The sequence below is a fragment of the Hyla sarda genome, chromosome 10 (assembly GCF_029499605.1).
Source record: "Hyla sarda isolate aHylSar1 chromosome 10, aHylSar1.hap1, whole genome shotgun sequence".
NCBI lineage: Eukaryota > Metazoa > Chordata > Amphibia > Anura > Hylidae > Hyla > Hyla sarda.
Genome location: NC_079198.1, coordinates 117560057 through 117577652, shown reverse-complemented (window position 1 = coordinate 117577652; position 17596 = coordinate 117560057). Strand labels below are relative to the sequence as shown.

The window sequence follows — 17596 nt, the reverse complement described above, 5'->3', positions numbered from 1 at the left end:
CCTGATCTGGGGCTCTGGACCTCAGAATGGGCTGAAGGTTCCCCATCCAAAAAGACAATGGGGGAGATTTATCAAAACCTGTGCAGAGGAAACGTTAACCAGTTGCCCATAGCAACCAATCAGATTGCTTATTTCATTCTTCAGAGACCTTTATAAAAAAAGAAGCGATCTGATTGGCTTTTATGGGCAAATGGTTAAAGGGGTTCTCCGGTGTTTGGATAGGGAATAAGATGCCTGATCGCGGGAGTCCCGCCGCTGGGGACCCCCGGGATCATGCACGCGGCACCCCGTTTGTAATCAGTCCCCGGAGCGTGTTCGCCCCCGTGTGATGTCACGCCCCCTCTCGTAGGCTTGCATTGAGGGGCGGAGCGTGACGTCACACGGGGGCGGATGCGTGACATCACACGCCACCGGCCTTGCGGTCGTCCGTGATCAGACCCGGAGTGAACACGCTCCGGGGACTGATTACAAACGGGGTGCCGTGTGCAAGATCCCAGGGGTTCCCAGCGGCGGGACTCCCGCGATCAGGCATCTTATCCCCTATCCTTTGGATAGCGGATAAGATGTTTAAGCACCGGAGAACCCCTTTAACGTTTCCTCTGCACAGGTTTTGATAAATCTCATCCAATGCCCCTAAACACACAGCTAACACAACACAGGAGCGGCTTAGGGACCACTCCGAACGTCCTTGAGGGGCCCAGCCAGAGCCCGAACCCAATGGAACATCTCTGGAGAGACCTGAAAATGGCTTCCACCGACAGTCCCCATCCAACCTGATAAGACTGTATTCACACATGGCAGGTTTGTTGCCAAAATATCTGAAACTGTCTTGTTAAATCCGAAAGGAGCAGACGACCACATACCTACTATGGAACTGACCCCATCAACATGTATGGAATTGATTTGCACATATCGGCCATGTGGGATCATGGGGCCCATGAGGACGCTGCTCATTTGTTATCACTGGGGGTCCAACCAGGGAGCCCCCCCACCAATGTCGACAACGGAGGTTCCCGAGGGCCCCTTGTGAATTTAGCGGTGGTATGCTTGTGTGGCTGCGGCTTTATTCACTGCTATGGGACTGGGATAGCTCTTCGGAATTATACAGTCAGTACTGTAGCAGCAAATGGAGAAGTTTCCTCGCACTTTGACACATTCATTGATCTGACAGGTCTCTATGTGTGGCTCTATGTACAGTGTCGTTCCTGAAGTGATCTGATTTGTCGCTATGGGCAATTGGTCAACTTTTCGTTTGCACTGGTTTTGTTGAATCTCCCCCCCCCCCCCAGTGTGTCTCCAGCTGTTATAAAACTACAACTCCCAGCATGCCCGGACAGGGAGTTGTAGTTTTTCAACTATTTTGGAAACACTGAGCTAAAGAATAGGGCCTGAGGGGCTTCAAAGAGCGCATTGCCCATCTGTTTTCCTTAAAGAGGTACTCCGGGGGAAAATATATATATATAATTTTTTTTTTTTTTTTTTATGAACTGGTGCTAGAAAGTTAAACAGATTTGTAAATGACTTCTATTAAAAAAATCTTAATCCCTCCAGTACTTATTAGCTGCTGAATACTACAGAGGAAATTATTTTCTTTTTGGAACACAGAGCTCTCTGCTGACATCACCAACCCAGTGCTCTCTGCTGACATCTCTGTCCATTTTAGGAACTGTCCAGAGCAGCATATGTTTGCTATGGGGATTTTCTCCTACTCTGGACAGTTCTTAAAATGGACAGAGGTGTCAGCAGAGAGCACTGTGGTCATGATGTCAGCAGACAGCTCTTTGTTCCAAACAGAAAATAATTTCCTCTGTAGTATTCAGCAGCTAATGAGTACTGGAAGGATTAAGATTTTTTTAATAGAAGTAATTTACAAATCTGTTTAACTTTCTGGCACCAGTTGATTTAAAAAATAAAAAAAAAGTTTTCCACCTGAGTACCCCTTTAACCCCTACAGGACCCATGACGTAACGGTACGTCCCGACACCCTGGGTCTTAAGGACCAGGGACGTACATTTACGTCATGGGCAGTTTTAGTCCCCGCCGTGCGCTGGGCGGGGATCGGAGCAGGATGGCTGCTGAAATCATTCAGCAGGCATCCCGTGCAAATGCCCAGGGGGGTCATCAGACCCCCCCATGTCGGCGATCGCGGCAAATCGCAAGTGAATTCACACTTGCGATTTGCGCGATTCCGGGTCATTACGGGTCTATAGTGACCCGGTGACCCGGAATGTAAGGGGGATCGCGGGTGTCTAAGACACCCACGATCCCCCTGAAGCGATAGGAGTGAGGTGGCACGGGTGCCACCCCTCCTATCCCTGCTATTGGTGGTCTAGACACGACCACCAATAGCAGATCGGGGGCGGGGGGTTTACTTTAGTTTTCCCCGTCCTGCCCTCCCACAATAGGCAGGGCAGGACGGGGAAATGACGGGGACCGGCGCCGAAGATCCACTTACCGATCCGGTCGGGCGTCGGAGGCTGCAGGCGACGGAGATCGGCGGGCGGCGATGACGTGCGGCTGGATTCGACGGAAGCCGGTGAGTTGCCTAGCAACATCTGGAGGGTACAGTTTGAGACCATTATACAGTGGTCTCTAACTGTAGCCCTCCAGATGTTGCAAAACTACAACTCCCAGCATGCCCAGACAGCTGTTTGGGCATGCTGGAATATGTAGTTTTGCAACAGCTGGAGGGCTACAGTTTGAGACCACTATATAGTGATCCCTAAACTGTAGCCCTCCAGATCTTGCAAAACTACAACTCCTAGCATGCTCAAACAACTGTTTCCTGTCAGAGCATGCTGGGAATTGTAGTTTTGCAACAGCTGGAGGACCACAGTTTGGAGATCACTTTGCAGTAGTCTCTAAAACTGTAGCCCTCCAGATGCAAACTGCAAATCCCAGCATGTCCAAACAGCAATCAGCTGTCTCGGCATGCTGGGAGTTGTAGTTGCGTACCTCCAGCTATTGCATAACTACATCTCCCAGCATGCCCTTCGGCGATCAGTACATGCTGGGAGTTGTAGTTTTGCAACAGCTGGAGGCACACTGGTTAGAAAATACTGAGTTAGGTAACAGAACCTAACTGAAGGTTTTCCAACCAGTGTGCCTCCAGCTGTTGCAAAAGTACAACTCCCAGCATGCACGGTCTGTCAGTACATGCTGGGAGTTGTAGTTTTGAAACAGCTGGAGGTTTGCCCCCCCCCCCCCCCCCCCATGTGAACGTACAGGGTACATTCACACGGGCAGGCTTACAGTAAGTTTCCTGCTTCAAGTTTGGTCTGCGGCAAATTTTTCGCCGTAGCTCAAACTTCTAGCGAGAAACTCACCGTAACCTGCCAGTGTGAATGTACCCTAAAAACACTACACTACACTAACACCTAATAAAGAGTAAAACACTACATATACATCCCTTACACTGTCCCCCTAATAAAAATGAAAAACGTATTGTATGGCAGTGTTTCCAAAAGGAGCCTCCAGCTGTTGCAAAACAACAACTCCCAGCATTTCCGGACAGCCACTGACTGTCCAGGCATGCTGGGAATTTAACAACAGCTGGAGGCACCCTGTTTGGGAATCACTGGCATAGAATACCCCTATGTCCACCCCTGTGCAATCCCTAATTTAGTCCTCAAATGCGCATGGCGCTCTCTCACTTTGGAGCCCTGTCTTATTTCAAGGCAACAGTTTAGGGCCACATATGGGGTATCTCTGTACTCGTGAGAAATTGCACTACTAATTTTGGGGGCTTTTTCTACTTTTACCCCTTAGGAAAAGGAAAAGTTGGGGCTACACCAGCTTGTTAGTGTAAAAAAAAAAAAAAAATTACACTAACATGCCGGTGTTGCCCTTTACTTTTTATTTTCACAAGCGTTAAAAGGAAAAAAAGACCCCCAAAATTTGTAACACAATTTCTCCTGAGTATAGAAATACCCCATATGTGGGCATAAAGTGCTCTGTGGGCGCACAACAAGGCTCAGGAGTGAGAGTGCACTATGTACATTTGAGGTCTAAATTGGTGATTTGCACAGGGGTGGCTGATTTTACAGCGGTTCTGACATAAACCCCCCCAAAAAAATACCCACATGTGACCCCATTTTGGAAACTACACCCCTCACGGAATGTAATAAGGGGTACAGTGAGCATTTACGCCCCACAGGTGTCTGACAGATTTTTGGAACAGTGGTCCGTGAAAATGAAAAATTTTATTTTTCATTTGCACAGCCCACTGTTCCAAAGATCTGTCAAACGCCAGTGGGGTGTAAATACTCACTGCACCCCTTATTAAATTCTGTGAGGGGTGTAGTTTCCAAAATAGGGTCACATGTGGGGGGTTCCACTGTTCTGGCACCACGGGGGGCTTTGTAAACGCACATGGCCCCTGGCTTCCATTCCAAACAATTTTTTTCCCAAAAGCTCAATGGCGCTCCTTCTCTTCTGAGCATTGTAGTGCGCCAGCAGAGCACTTGACGTCCACACATGGGGTATTACCATACTCAGAAGAGATGGGGTTACAAATTTTGGGGGGTCTTTTCTGCTATTAACCCTTGCAAAAATGTGAAATTTGGGGGGAAACACACATTTTAGTGAAAAAAATTTTTTTTTTTTTTTACATATGCAAAAGTCGTGAAACCCCTGTGGGGTATTAAGGCTCACTTAATTCCTTGTTACGTTCCTCAAGGGGTCTAGTTTCCAAAATGGTATGCCATGTGAGGGTTTTTTGCTGTTCTGGCACCATAGGGGCTTCCTAAATGCAACATGCCCCCCAAAAACCATTTCAGAAAAACGTACTCTCCAAAATCCCCTTGTCGCTCCTTCCCTTCTGAGCCCTCTACTGCGCCCGCCGAACAATTTACATAGACATATGAGGTGTGTCCTTACTCGAGAGAAATTGGGCTACAAATAGAAGTATACATTTTCTCCTTTTACCCCTTGTAAAAATAAAAAAATTGGGTCTACAAGAACATGCGAGTGTAAAAAATGAAGATTGTGAATTTTCTCCTTCACTTTGCTGCTATTCCTGTGAAACACCTAAAGGGTTAAAACGCTGACTGAATGTCATTTTGAATACTTTGGGGGGTGCAGTTTTTATAATGGGGTAATTTGTGGGGTATTTCTAATGGGAAGACCCTTCAAACCTGAACTGGTCCCTGAAAAATAGTGAGTTTGAAAATTTTGTGAAAAATTGGAAAATTGCTGCTGAACTTTGAAGCCCTCTGGTGTCTTCCAAAAGTAAAAACTGATCACTTTTATGATGCAAACATAAAGTAGACATATTGTATATGTGAATCAAAATTTTTTTTATTTGGAATATCCATTTTCCTTACAAGCAGAGAGCTTCAAAGTTAGAAAAATGCAAATTTTTCAAATTTTTCATAAAATTTTGGGATTTTTTACCAAGAAAGGATGCAAGTTACCATAAAATTTTACCGCTATGTTAAAGTAGAATATGTCACGAAAAAACAATCTCGGAATCAGAATGATAACTAAAAGCATTCCAGAGTTATTAATGTTTAAAGTGACAGTGGTCAGATGTGCAAAAAATGCTCTGGTCCTGAGGTGTAAAATGGCCTGGTCCTTAAGGGGTTAAGTTTCATTTGGCAGAAGATGGGCCATAGACTCTATACTCGATTTATTGCAGCTATTGATTCTAATCATTTATTATTATATAAATAATAAATAATAATAATAATAATACCAATACAAAATAATAATTTATTATTATTACATAACGGCAACAGATTTTGCAGCACTTTATAATTTTGGGGATACAAAAATTGGGCTACTTGATGGAAATATATATTTTTTTCAGCTTTCTCCAGGTGTTACAGAGACACCGATGGCTTCGTCTGACAAGTCTATTCAAGCCGTAAACCTAAAAAATAGCTTCGAGCACCCATCTGGGGTTGTTTTCTAATGGTCGGTCACTAAAAAGATTGGACTGGTTTAAAAGACTTTTGAATTTCTTTCCAGTCTGACCACAGTGCTCTCTGCTGACACCTCTGTCCATGTCAGGAACTGTCCAGAGCAGCATAGGTTTGCAATGGGGATTTTCTCCTGCTCTGGACAGTTCCTGATACGGGCATCAGGTGTCAGCAGAGAGCACTGTGGACAAGACAAAAAGGAAATTCAAAAAGAAAAGAATTTCCTCTGTAGCATACAGCTGCTAAGAAGTACTGGAAGGATAAAAAAAATTTAAAAGAAGTAATTTACAAACCTGTTTAACTTTCTGGCACCAGTTGATAAAGAAAAAAAATGTATTATTTTATTTTTAATAATCTGAAGTGTCAAAGCAAAGGGTCTGAATACTTATGCCCATCCTAAGTTTTTCATTTTTTCTAAATTTGAAAGAAAAAGAAAAATAAATCCAGTTTTCCTACTCTTCTTATGGGGTACTGGGTGTATAATGATTTGGGGGGGGGGGGGGGGGGTGGCGCTTGATTATTATTTTATTTTTTATTTTTTTATGTTAGCACAAGGAGCAACATAAAATGGGAATAAAAAGTGAAAGGGACTTTTTCAATACATTCTATAGGAGTTTATGCAAGGTTTGGGCTACATGAAGATTGCAATGTGGCGTTTTCCAGTCACATGTGCCGATTGTGACAGTGGTGTCAGGGGTCACACCAGGTTAGGGGCTGCCATGTGACCCATTTGCCATTTTCTTTTGCAAACTAACCACAACTGTAACAAAATTGCAGACAAATCGCTCACATATTTTAGTAGTGAAACTCAGATGTGTTTTGCTGTCACACAATCCTATTTAGGCCCATACTAAATCTTAAAGGGGTGCGCCACTGGATTTTTTATTTTATTTTATTTTTTTATTTAACCGTATTGAAAACCGTATGCATTGACTCTCCATTGAAAACCGTATGCCAAAAGATGCATCAGGTTGTGTCCGTTTTGCATCCTGTACAGTTTTGTCAGGTTTTTTTTTCCTGTACCCAAAACTGTAGTCTACCACGGTTTTAGGTCCGGTTGAAAAACTGTATTAAACCGTATACGTTTTTTTTTTTTTTTTAACATGGGAGTCAATGGGAACCGTACAGAACCGTAATATGCGTACGGTTCCCTCTGGTTTTCACCATACGGTTTTTGACTTTGCACAGTTTTTTTTCTTTGAATTTCAATCAAACAAGTTAAACTTTATTTAAAATGGAGTGAAAAGTTAAAAACGTATACGTTTTTTTCTTAAAAAACGGATGCAACCGGATGTCATTTTTCAAACCGTATACGGGTTAAAATTTATACACACGTTTTGATACAGTTTAGTCCAGTTTTGAGGAATCCGTTTTTCCTCAAAAACCTGATACGGGAACTGTACTGCAAAAACGTGGTGTGAATGCAGCCTTATTGAATGTGTACTGTCATTTATTATTTTTTTGTTTATATCAGATTTAAACAGATTTAAGATTTTATTAGCATTTCTAAAAATTTCCAGTACTAAAAAACATAGAAAAAACAAATCTCACAACACAGGAAGAAAAGAACATTAGTATTCATCCCAGGCACATCCCGAAAAAGTAAAAGAAAAAGTGAGGCTCATACTTCAAAGAACGGATAATAGCAACTATAATAAGTAAGTAAAACCATAAGAATCCCTGCAATGAACGAAATCAATGTCCATAGTTGAGCGACAAGATCCACCCCCCCCCCCCCCCATATCATTCCTTAGGCTGCATTCACACCATGTTTTTGTTATACAGTTCCCATATACGGTTTCAAGTTAAAAACCGTATGGAACCGTATAGCAAACCATATGCATTGACTTAAAGGGGTTATCCAGGAAAAAACTTTTTTTTTTATATATCAACTGGCTCCAGAAAGTTAAACAGATTTGTAAATGACTTCTATAAAAAAAATCTTAATCCTTTCAGTACTTATGAGCTTCTGAAGTTAAGGTTGTTCTTTTCTGTCTAAGTGCTCTCTGATGACACCTGTCTTGGGAAACGCCCAGTTTAGAAGAGGTTTGCTATGGGGATTTACTTCTAAACTGGGCGTTTCCCGAGACAGGTGTCATCAGAGAGCACTTAGACAGAAAAGAACAACCTTAACTTCAGAAGCTCATAAGTACTGAAAGGATTAAGATTTTTTAATAGAAGTCATTTACAAATCTGTTTAACTTTCTGGAGCCAGTTGATATATAAAAAGAAAGTTTTTTCCTGGATAACCCCTTTAACATTGTAAACTGTATGTCAAACGCATCATCCGGTTTAGTCTGTTTTGCACCTTATACAGTCGTGTCTGTTTTTTTTTTACCCGTACTCAAAACCGTAGTCTACCACGTTTTTTGGACCGGGTGAAAAACCGTATTAAATCATATACGTGTTTTTTTCTTTCTTTCTTTCTTTCTTTCTTTTTTTAATTTTTTTATTTATTTTTTTTAAACATGGGAGTCAACGGGAACCGTACAGAACCGTATGTGCGTACAGTTCCATCTGGTTTTCACCATACGGTTTTTGACTTTGCACGTGTTTTTATATCTTGGAATTTCAATCAAACAAGTGAAACTTTATTCAAAATGGAGTGAAAAGTTAAAAACGTACACTTTTTTTCTTAAAAAAACGGATGCAACCGGACATTATTTTCCAAACCGTATACGGGTTGAAATTTGTACACACGTTTTGAAACAGTTTAGTCTGGTGTTGAATAATCCGTTTTTCATCAAAACCCTGATAAAGGAATTGTATTGCAAAAACGTGGTGTGCATGCAGCCTTACTAGACTTGCAGACTAGCAGCAGATAATGAAAAATACAGCAGCGAAACTAAGAAAGAGATGCAAGATTAAGCTGCGTTCACATGACCGTCTAGACCCACCCCGTTTTTCTCCCATCAAAAAAAAAAAAAAAAAACAGACTTAAAAAATAAAAAGGACAATAACTGATGCAAACGGATGTCATCCGTTTGTATCCTTTTGGATATTGTTCAGTTAAAAAAAAATTTTTTTTTTTTTTTCTGATCATGCTCAGAAGTAAAAATGGATCAAAAAATTGATTGAAAAGAAAACGAATGACATTAAAAGGCTCATCCGTTTTCCATAGACGTCAATGTTAAATTTACTGTATCAGTTTTTTTCTTCCTTTTTTTAACTGGAGAAAAAATTCAGCATATGCCGTTTTTTCTGCCGTCCAAAAAAACGGAAATGAGTGCAGACGGGTACAAAAGGATGTAAACGAATTGTAAAAAAAAAAAATCTCATTGACATGAATGGGATTTTTTTTAACGTTTTTTTTTTAAATCCGTTTACAGCCTGCAAAAACGGAACCGAAACGGGGATAAAACAAACAAAAAAAAAACAAAAACACGGGAACAGATGGCAGTGTGAACGCACCCTTATATAAGATAAATTAGGTCTGCAAACCTCCCAAAAGATACCCATGGAACCACAGACCCCGCACAGAACGAGATCTCCTTGAAGCTTTTGGGTATGTTCACACTCAGGAATTCAGGAGGAATTTACCCAAGTAATTCCGTTTGCTTTTTCTGCTCCAATTTATTCATCAAGTCATTTTCTGGACTTTAATGGACTTTCTGTTGTCCTGTTCACACGGAGGAATTTCTGCTAGTGGACTTCCGATGCTAAATTCTGTTCCGCCTGAAGATAGAACATTGTTTATTCTTCAGGCGGAATCCTCGAGTATAAGCCCATTAACATCATGTCCCATTCGTAGGGAATCCAGAAAAGTAGAATTGAAAAACCTCCTTCATTCCTGTGTGAGAATTCCGCACAAATTCCACACGATGGATAAAATGCCAGAAGTCAACAATTTCCTCGTGAATTCCTCAATGTGAACGCAACCTTACTCTTCATGTAGATGCCGTCCTCACGTCAGGCTATAAACAGAGTGGATCCAATATTGGGCAATAAGCTTCCTTGCCAGACAAAGGACTGTAAGGCTATGTTCACACGATGGAATTCTTCCGTGGAATTAAGCACAGAGATTCTGCAGCAGCAGAGTCCCATTGATTTCGATGAGATTCTGCCATACTGTGCACACGTCTGAATTTCCATGGCAGATGTTTCTGCTGTGTAATTCCCAATCCTGGAGTCATGTCTAATCTTTCTGCGGAGTCAGCAAGGAAATGCATTGCCTTCTATGAGAGCGGTCTAAATGCCAGCATGTTCTGCCGGCGCTCCACTGCTGGTAGACTTTTCCATGCAGACATTCCGCCATATGAACATAGACTTAAATGGGCACTGTCAAGAACTTTTATTTTTTGATATGTTGTAGTACATACGTACTTCAACATATCTCTAATACATTTTCATAATTTTTTTATTTTTTTTTATTAAAATGCTTTAATTAACGTTTGAAAACCAGCCACTAGGGGTCTCCCTCCTAGTGACCGGGTGACGCCTGAATTCAGACTGATGCCGGCCGGGCATCGGTCCCAATTCATTCAGCCTGCGCTTGCTCCCCCTGCCTGTCAATCAGACAGGCAGCGAGCAAGCGCATTGGCTCCCTGGCCGGCCGGCCACTCCTCCTGCACATGACGCCGCCGCTGCTGCCCCTGCACGCCAGACTGGCGTATGTACGGATCTATTTTAGGGGAGAGCGGGAATCGGGGGTTGGGGGAGAACGGGGTTCAGCATTTTAAAAACGGGGGGGCGAGGGATCGGGGAACAGATGGAGGGAACGGGGTAGCGCCGCGCTGCTCCCATGGCCCTAACTAATTGTTTTCTGCACAGGGTGCCTCCAGCTGTTTCAAAGCTACAACTCCCAGCTTGCCTTGAACGCCAATAGATGTCAGGGCAAGCTGAGAGTTGTAGTGGTGAAACAGCTGGAGGCACCCTGTGTAGATGAACTAAGGGCGGAAGCGTCGGCCCCAGCAGGCATCAGTGACATCGCACCTGCTGGGGAAGTCTGCCTGGTAAGTGAGCACACTACCAGGTAGACAAATAGTCATTTTTAACATAGTTAAAAAAAAAATAATTAAAGCAGGGAGGGGGTTAGGGATAAATGGGTAATAGGCAGGGATAGAAAATTTAAAAAAAAAAAGGATGGTGGGAGCTACTCTTTAAAGGGGTACTCTGCCGCTCAGCGTTTAGAACAAACTGTTCCGAATGCTGGAGCCGGGAGCTTGTGAAGTCATAGCCCCCTCCCCCCCCCCCCCCCCCATGGCGTCTTGCCCCCTCAATGCAAGAATGCAAGTCTATGGGAGGGCCCAGAACACATGATTTAGGTGTCAAAAGCGATGGAGTACCATATATCTTGTGTATGATGGTTAAAGGGGTTATCCAGGAAAGCAACTTTTTTATATATATCAACTGGCTCCAGAAAGTTAAACAGATTTGTAAATTACTTCTATTAAAAAATCTTATCCTTCAGTACTTATAAGCTGCTGAAGTAGAGTTGTTCTTTTCTGTGTAAGTGCTCTCTGATGACAAGTGTGTCGGGAACTGTCCAGAGTAGAAGCAAATCCACATAGCAAACCTCTTCTATTCTGCAGTTCCCGAGACAAGCAGAGATGTCAGCAGAGAGCACTGTTGCCAGACAGAAAAGAAAAACTCAACTTCAGCAGCTGATAATTATTGGAAGGATTAAGATTTTTTTAAATAAGTAATTTACAAATCTCTTTAACTTTCTGGAGCCAGTTCAAATAAAAAAAAATTAAAAAAAAAGTTTTTTCCTGGAATACCCCTTTAAAATCTCCCACCAGAATTGAACAAGAAGGTGGACAGTCCCAAATTATGTGAAGTAGAGTACCATCAGCACACCCACATCTAGACATTAGGTGTCTGATCTCAGGGCAATTCTATGTGAAAGTACCGGGGTATTATGTACCCTATGGAGTAGAAACAATTGTAACAGACGGAAAAGAAAATCATCCCCCTCTACCACGCACCCCTTTTCCCATTTCACAAATAAATAAAAAAAAAAATGAAAAAAAAGAATAATTTGGGTATTGCCACATTCAGAAATAGCCGATTACAATAAATTGTTAAAGATTCAAGACGTTGAACGGTGTAACTGTAAAAAAATACCAACTAAAATTGCTAATTTTTGGTAATAAAAAATTATCAAAAAGTCACATATACCCAATGAAAACTACAGATCATGGTGCAAAACAAGAGCCCTCATACACCCACGTATACACAAAAATAATGTAATAGGTGGTCTAAAAAATGTTAAACATATTAAATGTAACAAATAAGTGACTTTTTTTAAAGCAGCACGATAATAGAAAAGTGTGTAACCATGGGTAACATTTTAATCAATCATTTTGACCCAGAGAATAAAGAAAAGATGTCAGCTTTACTGTACAGTGCTCGGTGTAAAAACGAAACCCACCAAATAGTTGCAAAATTGCTGTTTTCTTTTCAATTTCCCATCACAAGTATTTTTTGGGTTGCGCCGCACGTTTTATGGTAAAATGAAAAGGGTCACTACAAAGTAGAATTGGTCGTGCAGAAAAAAAAAGCCTCATATGGGTCTGTGGGTGGAAGAATAAAATAGTTATGGGTCTTAGGAGGCGAGGAGGGGAAAAAACTAAAATGCTAAAGTTTTTATTTCCTGTGTCCTTGAGGGGTTAAAAAAACTAAAAGAAAGAAAAACTAAAAGTTTTAAAATGATCAGTCAGGATCTGAGTGCTGAGACCCCGACCAATCAGTAGAATGAGTGAAGCGCTAAAGACTCTCCTCACGTCAGGTGATTCTACAGAAAGTATAAGGACCTGTGTGATGTAGTAAGGAGACAGACAGGGAAAGAAGCACTTAGCTGGGTGCTTCCCTCTCCTCCTTCTAAAGATCGGTGGGGGTCTGAGCACAAGAAAAGAGGGAGAGATTTATCACAACCTGTCCAGAGGAAAAGTTGTTCATAGCAACCAATCAGATCGATGCTTTCATTTTTGAAAAGGCCTCTGAGAAATGAAAGCAGCGATCTGATTGGTTGCTATGGGCAACTCAGCAACATTTCCTCTGGACGGGTTTTGATAAATCTCCCCCAGAGACACCAAGTTTTAGACACTTTTCTATTTACATGTCAATATATATAGATTTTTTTAATGACAGTAAAGACCCCCATACACATTCGGCATGTGACAGCTGAACCCGACTGTGGGAACTGCAAACCACCTTGTGTGTATATGGGCCCCCACAACCTCAACCACAATAATACAGGATATCACTCAGGATCAGTACAGGATAAGTAATGTAATGTATGTACACAGTGACCTCACCAGCAGAATAGTGAGTACAGCTCTGGAGTATAATGCAGGATATAACTTAGGATCAGTACAGGATATAACTCAGGATCAGTACAGGATAAGTAATGTATGTACCCAGTGACCTCACCAGCAGAATAGTGAGTACAGCTCTGGAGTATAATACAGGATATAACTCAGGATCAGTACAGGATAAGTAATGTAATGTATGTACCCAGTGACCTCACCAGCAGAATAGTGAGTACAGCTCTGGAGTATAATACAGGATATAACTCAGGATCAGTACAGGATAAGTAATGTAATGTATGTACACAGTGACCCCACCAGCAGAATAGTGAGTACAGCTCTGGAGTATAATACAGGATATAACTCAGGATCAGTACAGGATAAGTAATGTATATACACAGTGACTTCACCAGCAGAATAGTGAGTACAGCTCTGGAGTATAATACAGATACAGGATATAACTCAGGATCAGTACAGGATCAGTAATGTAATGTATGTACACAGTGACCCCACCATGAGAATAGTGAGTACAGCTCTGGAGTATAATACAGGATATAACTCAGGATCAGTACAGGATAAGTAATGTATGTACCCAGTGACCTCACCAGCAGAATAGTGAGTACAGCTCTGGAGTATAATACAGGATATAACTCAGGATCAGTACAGGATAAGTAATGTAATGTATGTACACAGTGACCTCACCAGCAGGATAGTGAGTACAGCTCTGGAGTATAATACAGGATATAACTCAGGATCAGTACAGGATAAGTAATGTATGTACCCAGTGACCTCACCAGCAGAATAGTGAGTACAGCTCTGGAGTATAATACAGGATATAACTCAGGATCAGTACAGGATAAGTAATGTAATGTATGTACCCAGTGACCTCACCAGCAGAATAGTGAGTACAGCTCTGGAGTATAATACAGGATATAACTCAGGATCAGTACAGGATAAGTAATGTAATGTATGTACACAGTGACCCCACCAGCAGAATAGTGAGTACAGCTCTGGAGTATAATACAGGATATAACTCAGGATCAGTACAGGATAAGTAATGTATATACACAGTGACTTCACCAGCAGAATAGTGAGTACAGCTCTGGAGTATAATACAGATACAGGATATAACTCAGGATCAGTACAGGATCAGTAATGTAATGTATGTACACAGTGACCCCACCATGAGAATAGTGAGTACAGCTCTGGAGTATAATACAGGATATAACTCAGGATCAGTACAGGATAAGTAATGTATGTACACAGTGACCTCACCAGCAGAATAGTGAGTATAGCTCAGGGGTATAATACAGGATATAACTATAATACAGGATAAGTAATGTAATGTATATACACAGTGACCTCACCAGCAGAATAGGGAGTACAGCTCTGGGGTATAATACAGGATATAACTCAGGATCAGTACAGAATAAGTAATGTATGTACACAGTGACCTCACCAGCAGAAGAGTAAGTGCAACTTGTGGCTCCCATGTTGTTCACAAAACTACAATTCCCAGCATGCCCATGCTGCAAGTTGTAGTTCTGGGACAGGTTGGAGACCCCCACCACCATGAAGGTGACCACACAAGCCCAGACCTGGCGACCACTAAAACTTCCATAAGGCTTTCATAGAAGTGAACAGAAATCTCACACAACATGACTCAAGAGACGCCTCATGTGAACAGTGTCATACATAAAAACCGTCCTGAGTGCACCCAGACATGTAAGGGTTAACAGACAGGGGCCCTGCAGCCCCCGGGCCGGGCAGTTGTTTGCTGTCTGCCCCCGGGGAGGTGACTGGGCCCCCGGCTGTGTACAGGAGGCAGAGGGCCGTGTCCAGGGGCCCGGCCTGTCACACACACACAGGCCCCCGCTGTATGAGCGAGTCCTCGGCCCCGGCGAGGCGCTATTTCCCCTCACACCGGGGATCACTACCGCCCCCTGAGCCTACGAGGCTTCCTGCTGACACCCGGGCCCCGGCAACCAGCACCGCCCCGGGGGGCAACAACGGCCCCGCCTCAGCCTCCCGGCCCCCGGTTCTATAGTCACAGAAGCGGCTCCTGACCTGATCTGCTGCTCCGTGCGGTCCCGACGTGTCGGCCAGGAGAGGAACAAATGCAGGGGAGCGGAGAAACTACAACACCCGGCATGCCTTGCGCGAAGGTGGCGGACAGGAGAAGGGAAAAAAAATTCAAAATGTTACATCTTTATTAACACAAAAAAGAACAGACAGTGTTTCATAGGGTAGTAGCAACGAAATGACAGACGAGGATTTTTACTTTCCCCCCAAGATGCTGGGAGTTGTGGTTTTGTAGCAGCTGCTTGGGAAAACACTGGTCTAAAAGTAAAACTGACTTTGTTACCTATAGCAACCAGTCGCAGCTTTGATTGGTTACTATGGGCAATAAAGTACGTTTTTCTTTAAGATTAGGTTTCCACTTGTGTTTATTATTATTATTATTTTTTTTAACAAAAAAAAAAAAAAACACAAAAAACTGTGTTTTCTAACCAGGGTGTCTCCAGCTGTTTAAAAACTACAACTACCAACATGCCCGGACAGCCAGCTATCTATCATCTATCTCTTCTATCTATTTCACATTTATCTATCTCTCTATCTGAAAAAATAAGCCGAAGGCTGTCCGGGAATGCTGGGAGTTGTAGTTTTGCAACAGCTGGAGGCACCCTGGTTGGGAAACACTGTGCTGAAGACACCATGTCCAGCTGCTGTGATCTCCAGCAGTTTTCTATAGGGGTGAGTGTTCAATTACCCTGCACCCCCACCGCATGGAGGAACAACTCATTACATGGTGTCTACTGCAATAATATATGAATATGTTCAGTTCTTACAGCAGAATATTTGTGGAATGACTGACATGCAGAACGTGTCGGCACTAGGACCATGCGGATTTCTCTTTAAAAAAAAATGGACAAAGGATCTTTGGAGCTCAGCCAAAGTGATAAAACAAGTCCTCTTTTCCAAATCTGTGCCTCCACACAATCCTGTATCTGAGCTCTACAGGCAGTTCTTTCCACCTCATGGCTTGGTGTTTGCTCCGATATGTATTGATAGCTGTGATACCTTATATAGACAGGGCAGTGTCTTGTCCAATCCGCTGAATTTACCCCAGGTGACTCCAACCAAGGTGGAGAAACATCTCAGAGATGATCAAGAGAAATGGAGGAGCCAGAGATAATAAAAAAAAACAAGTGTCATAGTAAAGGGTCCACTGATGTTTTCAAAAAGAAAAAAACTTCCTCCGTAGCGTACAGCAGCTGATAAGTACTGGAAGGATTAAGATTTTTAGATTTTTAAATAGAAATAATTTACAAATCCGGTAAATTTTCTGGCACCAGGTGATTAAAATTTTTTTTTTCCACCGGAGTACCCCTTTAAATCTGAAGCAGATCTGCATTGCATCTGTCATGTGTGAACATATGCTAAGGCCAGGGACACACAGCCGAAAATGTGCGGAATGTCCACGCGGAAAAAAAGGTGTTGACTTCTCACACATTTTAACTTGTTGGGGACGGAGGGCGTATGGATACGCCCTCGCGTCATATCACTTAAGGACGGAGGGCGTACCTGTACACCCTCCGCATTTCCGATCACCGCAGCTCGCCGGGCAGTGATCGGAACGGGATGCCTGCTGAAATCATTCAGCAGGCATCCCGTACCAAAGCCCAGGGGGTCTGAGACCCCCCCCCCCCCCCCATGTCGGCGATCGCCACAAATCCGCAAAATCACACCGGCGATTTGCGCCAATTCTGGGTCATACGGGTCTCCGCTAACCCGGTGACCCCAAAAATAAGGGTGATCGGGGGTGTCCAAGGGGAGTTAGATGGCAGGCGTGATAGGAGTTAGATGACAGCTGTTTGCTGTTTGGGCATGCTGGGATTTGTAGTTTTGCAACAGCTGGAGGGCTACAGTTTGGAGATCACTGTGCAGTTGTCTCTAAACTGTGGCCCTCCAGATCTTGCAAAACTACAACTCCCAGCATGCACACACAGCAGTGCAGATGGCAGGCGTGATAGGAGTTAGATGACAGCTGTTTGCTGTCTGGGCATGCTGGGATTTGTAGTTGCGTACCTCCAGCTGTTGCATAACTACATCTCCCAGCATGCCCTTAGTACATGCTGGGAGTTGTAGTTTTGCAACAGCTGGAGGCACACTGGTTGGAAAATACTAAGTTAGGTAACAGAACCTAACTGAAGGTTTTTCAACCATTGTGCCTCCAGCTGTTGCAAGAGTACAACTCCCAGCATGCACGGTCTGTCAGTACATGCTGGGAGTTGTAGTTTTGAAACAGCTGGAGGTTTGCCCCCCACCCCCATATGTGAATATACAGGGTACATTCACACAGGCGGGCTTACAGTGAGTTTCCTGCTTCAAGTTTGAGCTGCAGCAAATTTTCCACCGCAGCGC

General features: G+C 43.0%; 1 protein-coding gene across 1 annotated transcript in view; it reads right to left on the bottom strand.

Moving 5' to 3' along the window:
- Positions 1 to 15411, bottom strand: part of FOXJ3 (forkhead box J3) — a gene marked incomplete in the record, with an annotated part of 128513 nt that extends 113102 nt beyond the window's left edge. The window contains 1 exon segment of the mRNA XM_056544668.1: positions 15239 to 15411.
- Between the last annotated feature and the right edge of the window lie 2185 nt (positions 15412 to 17596).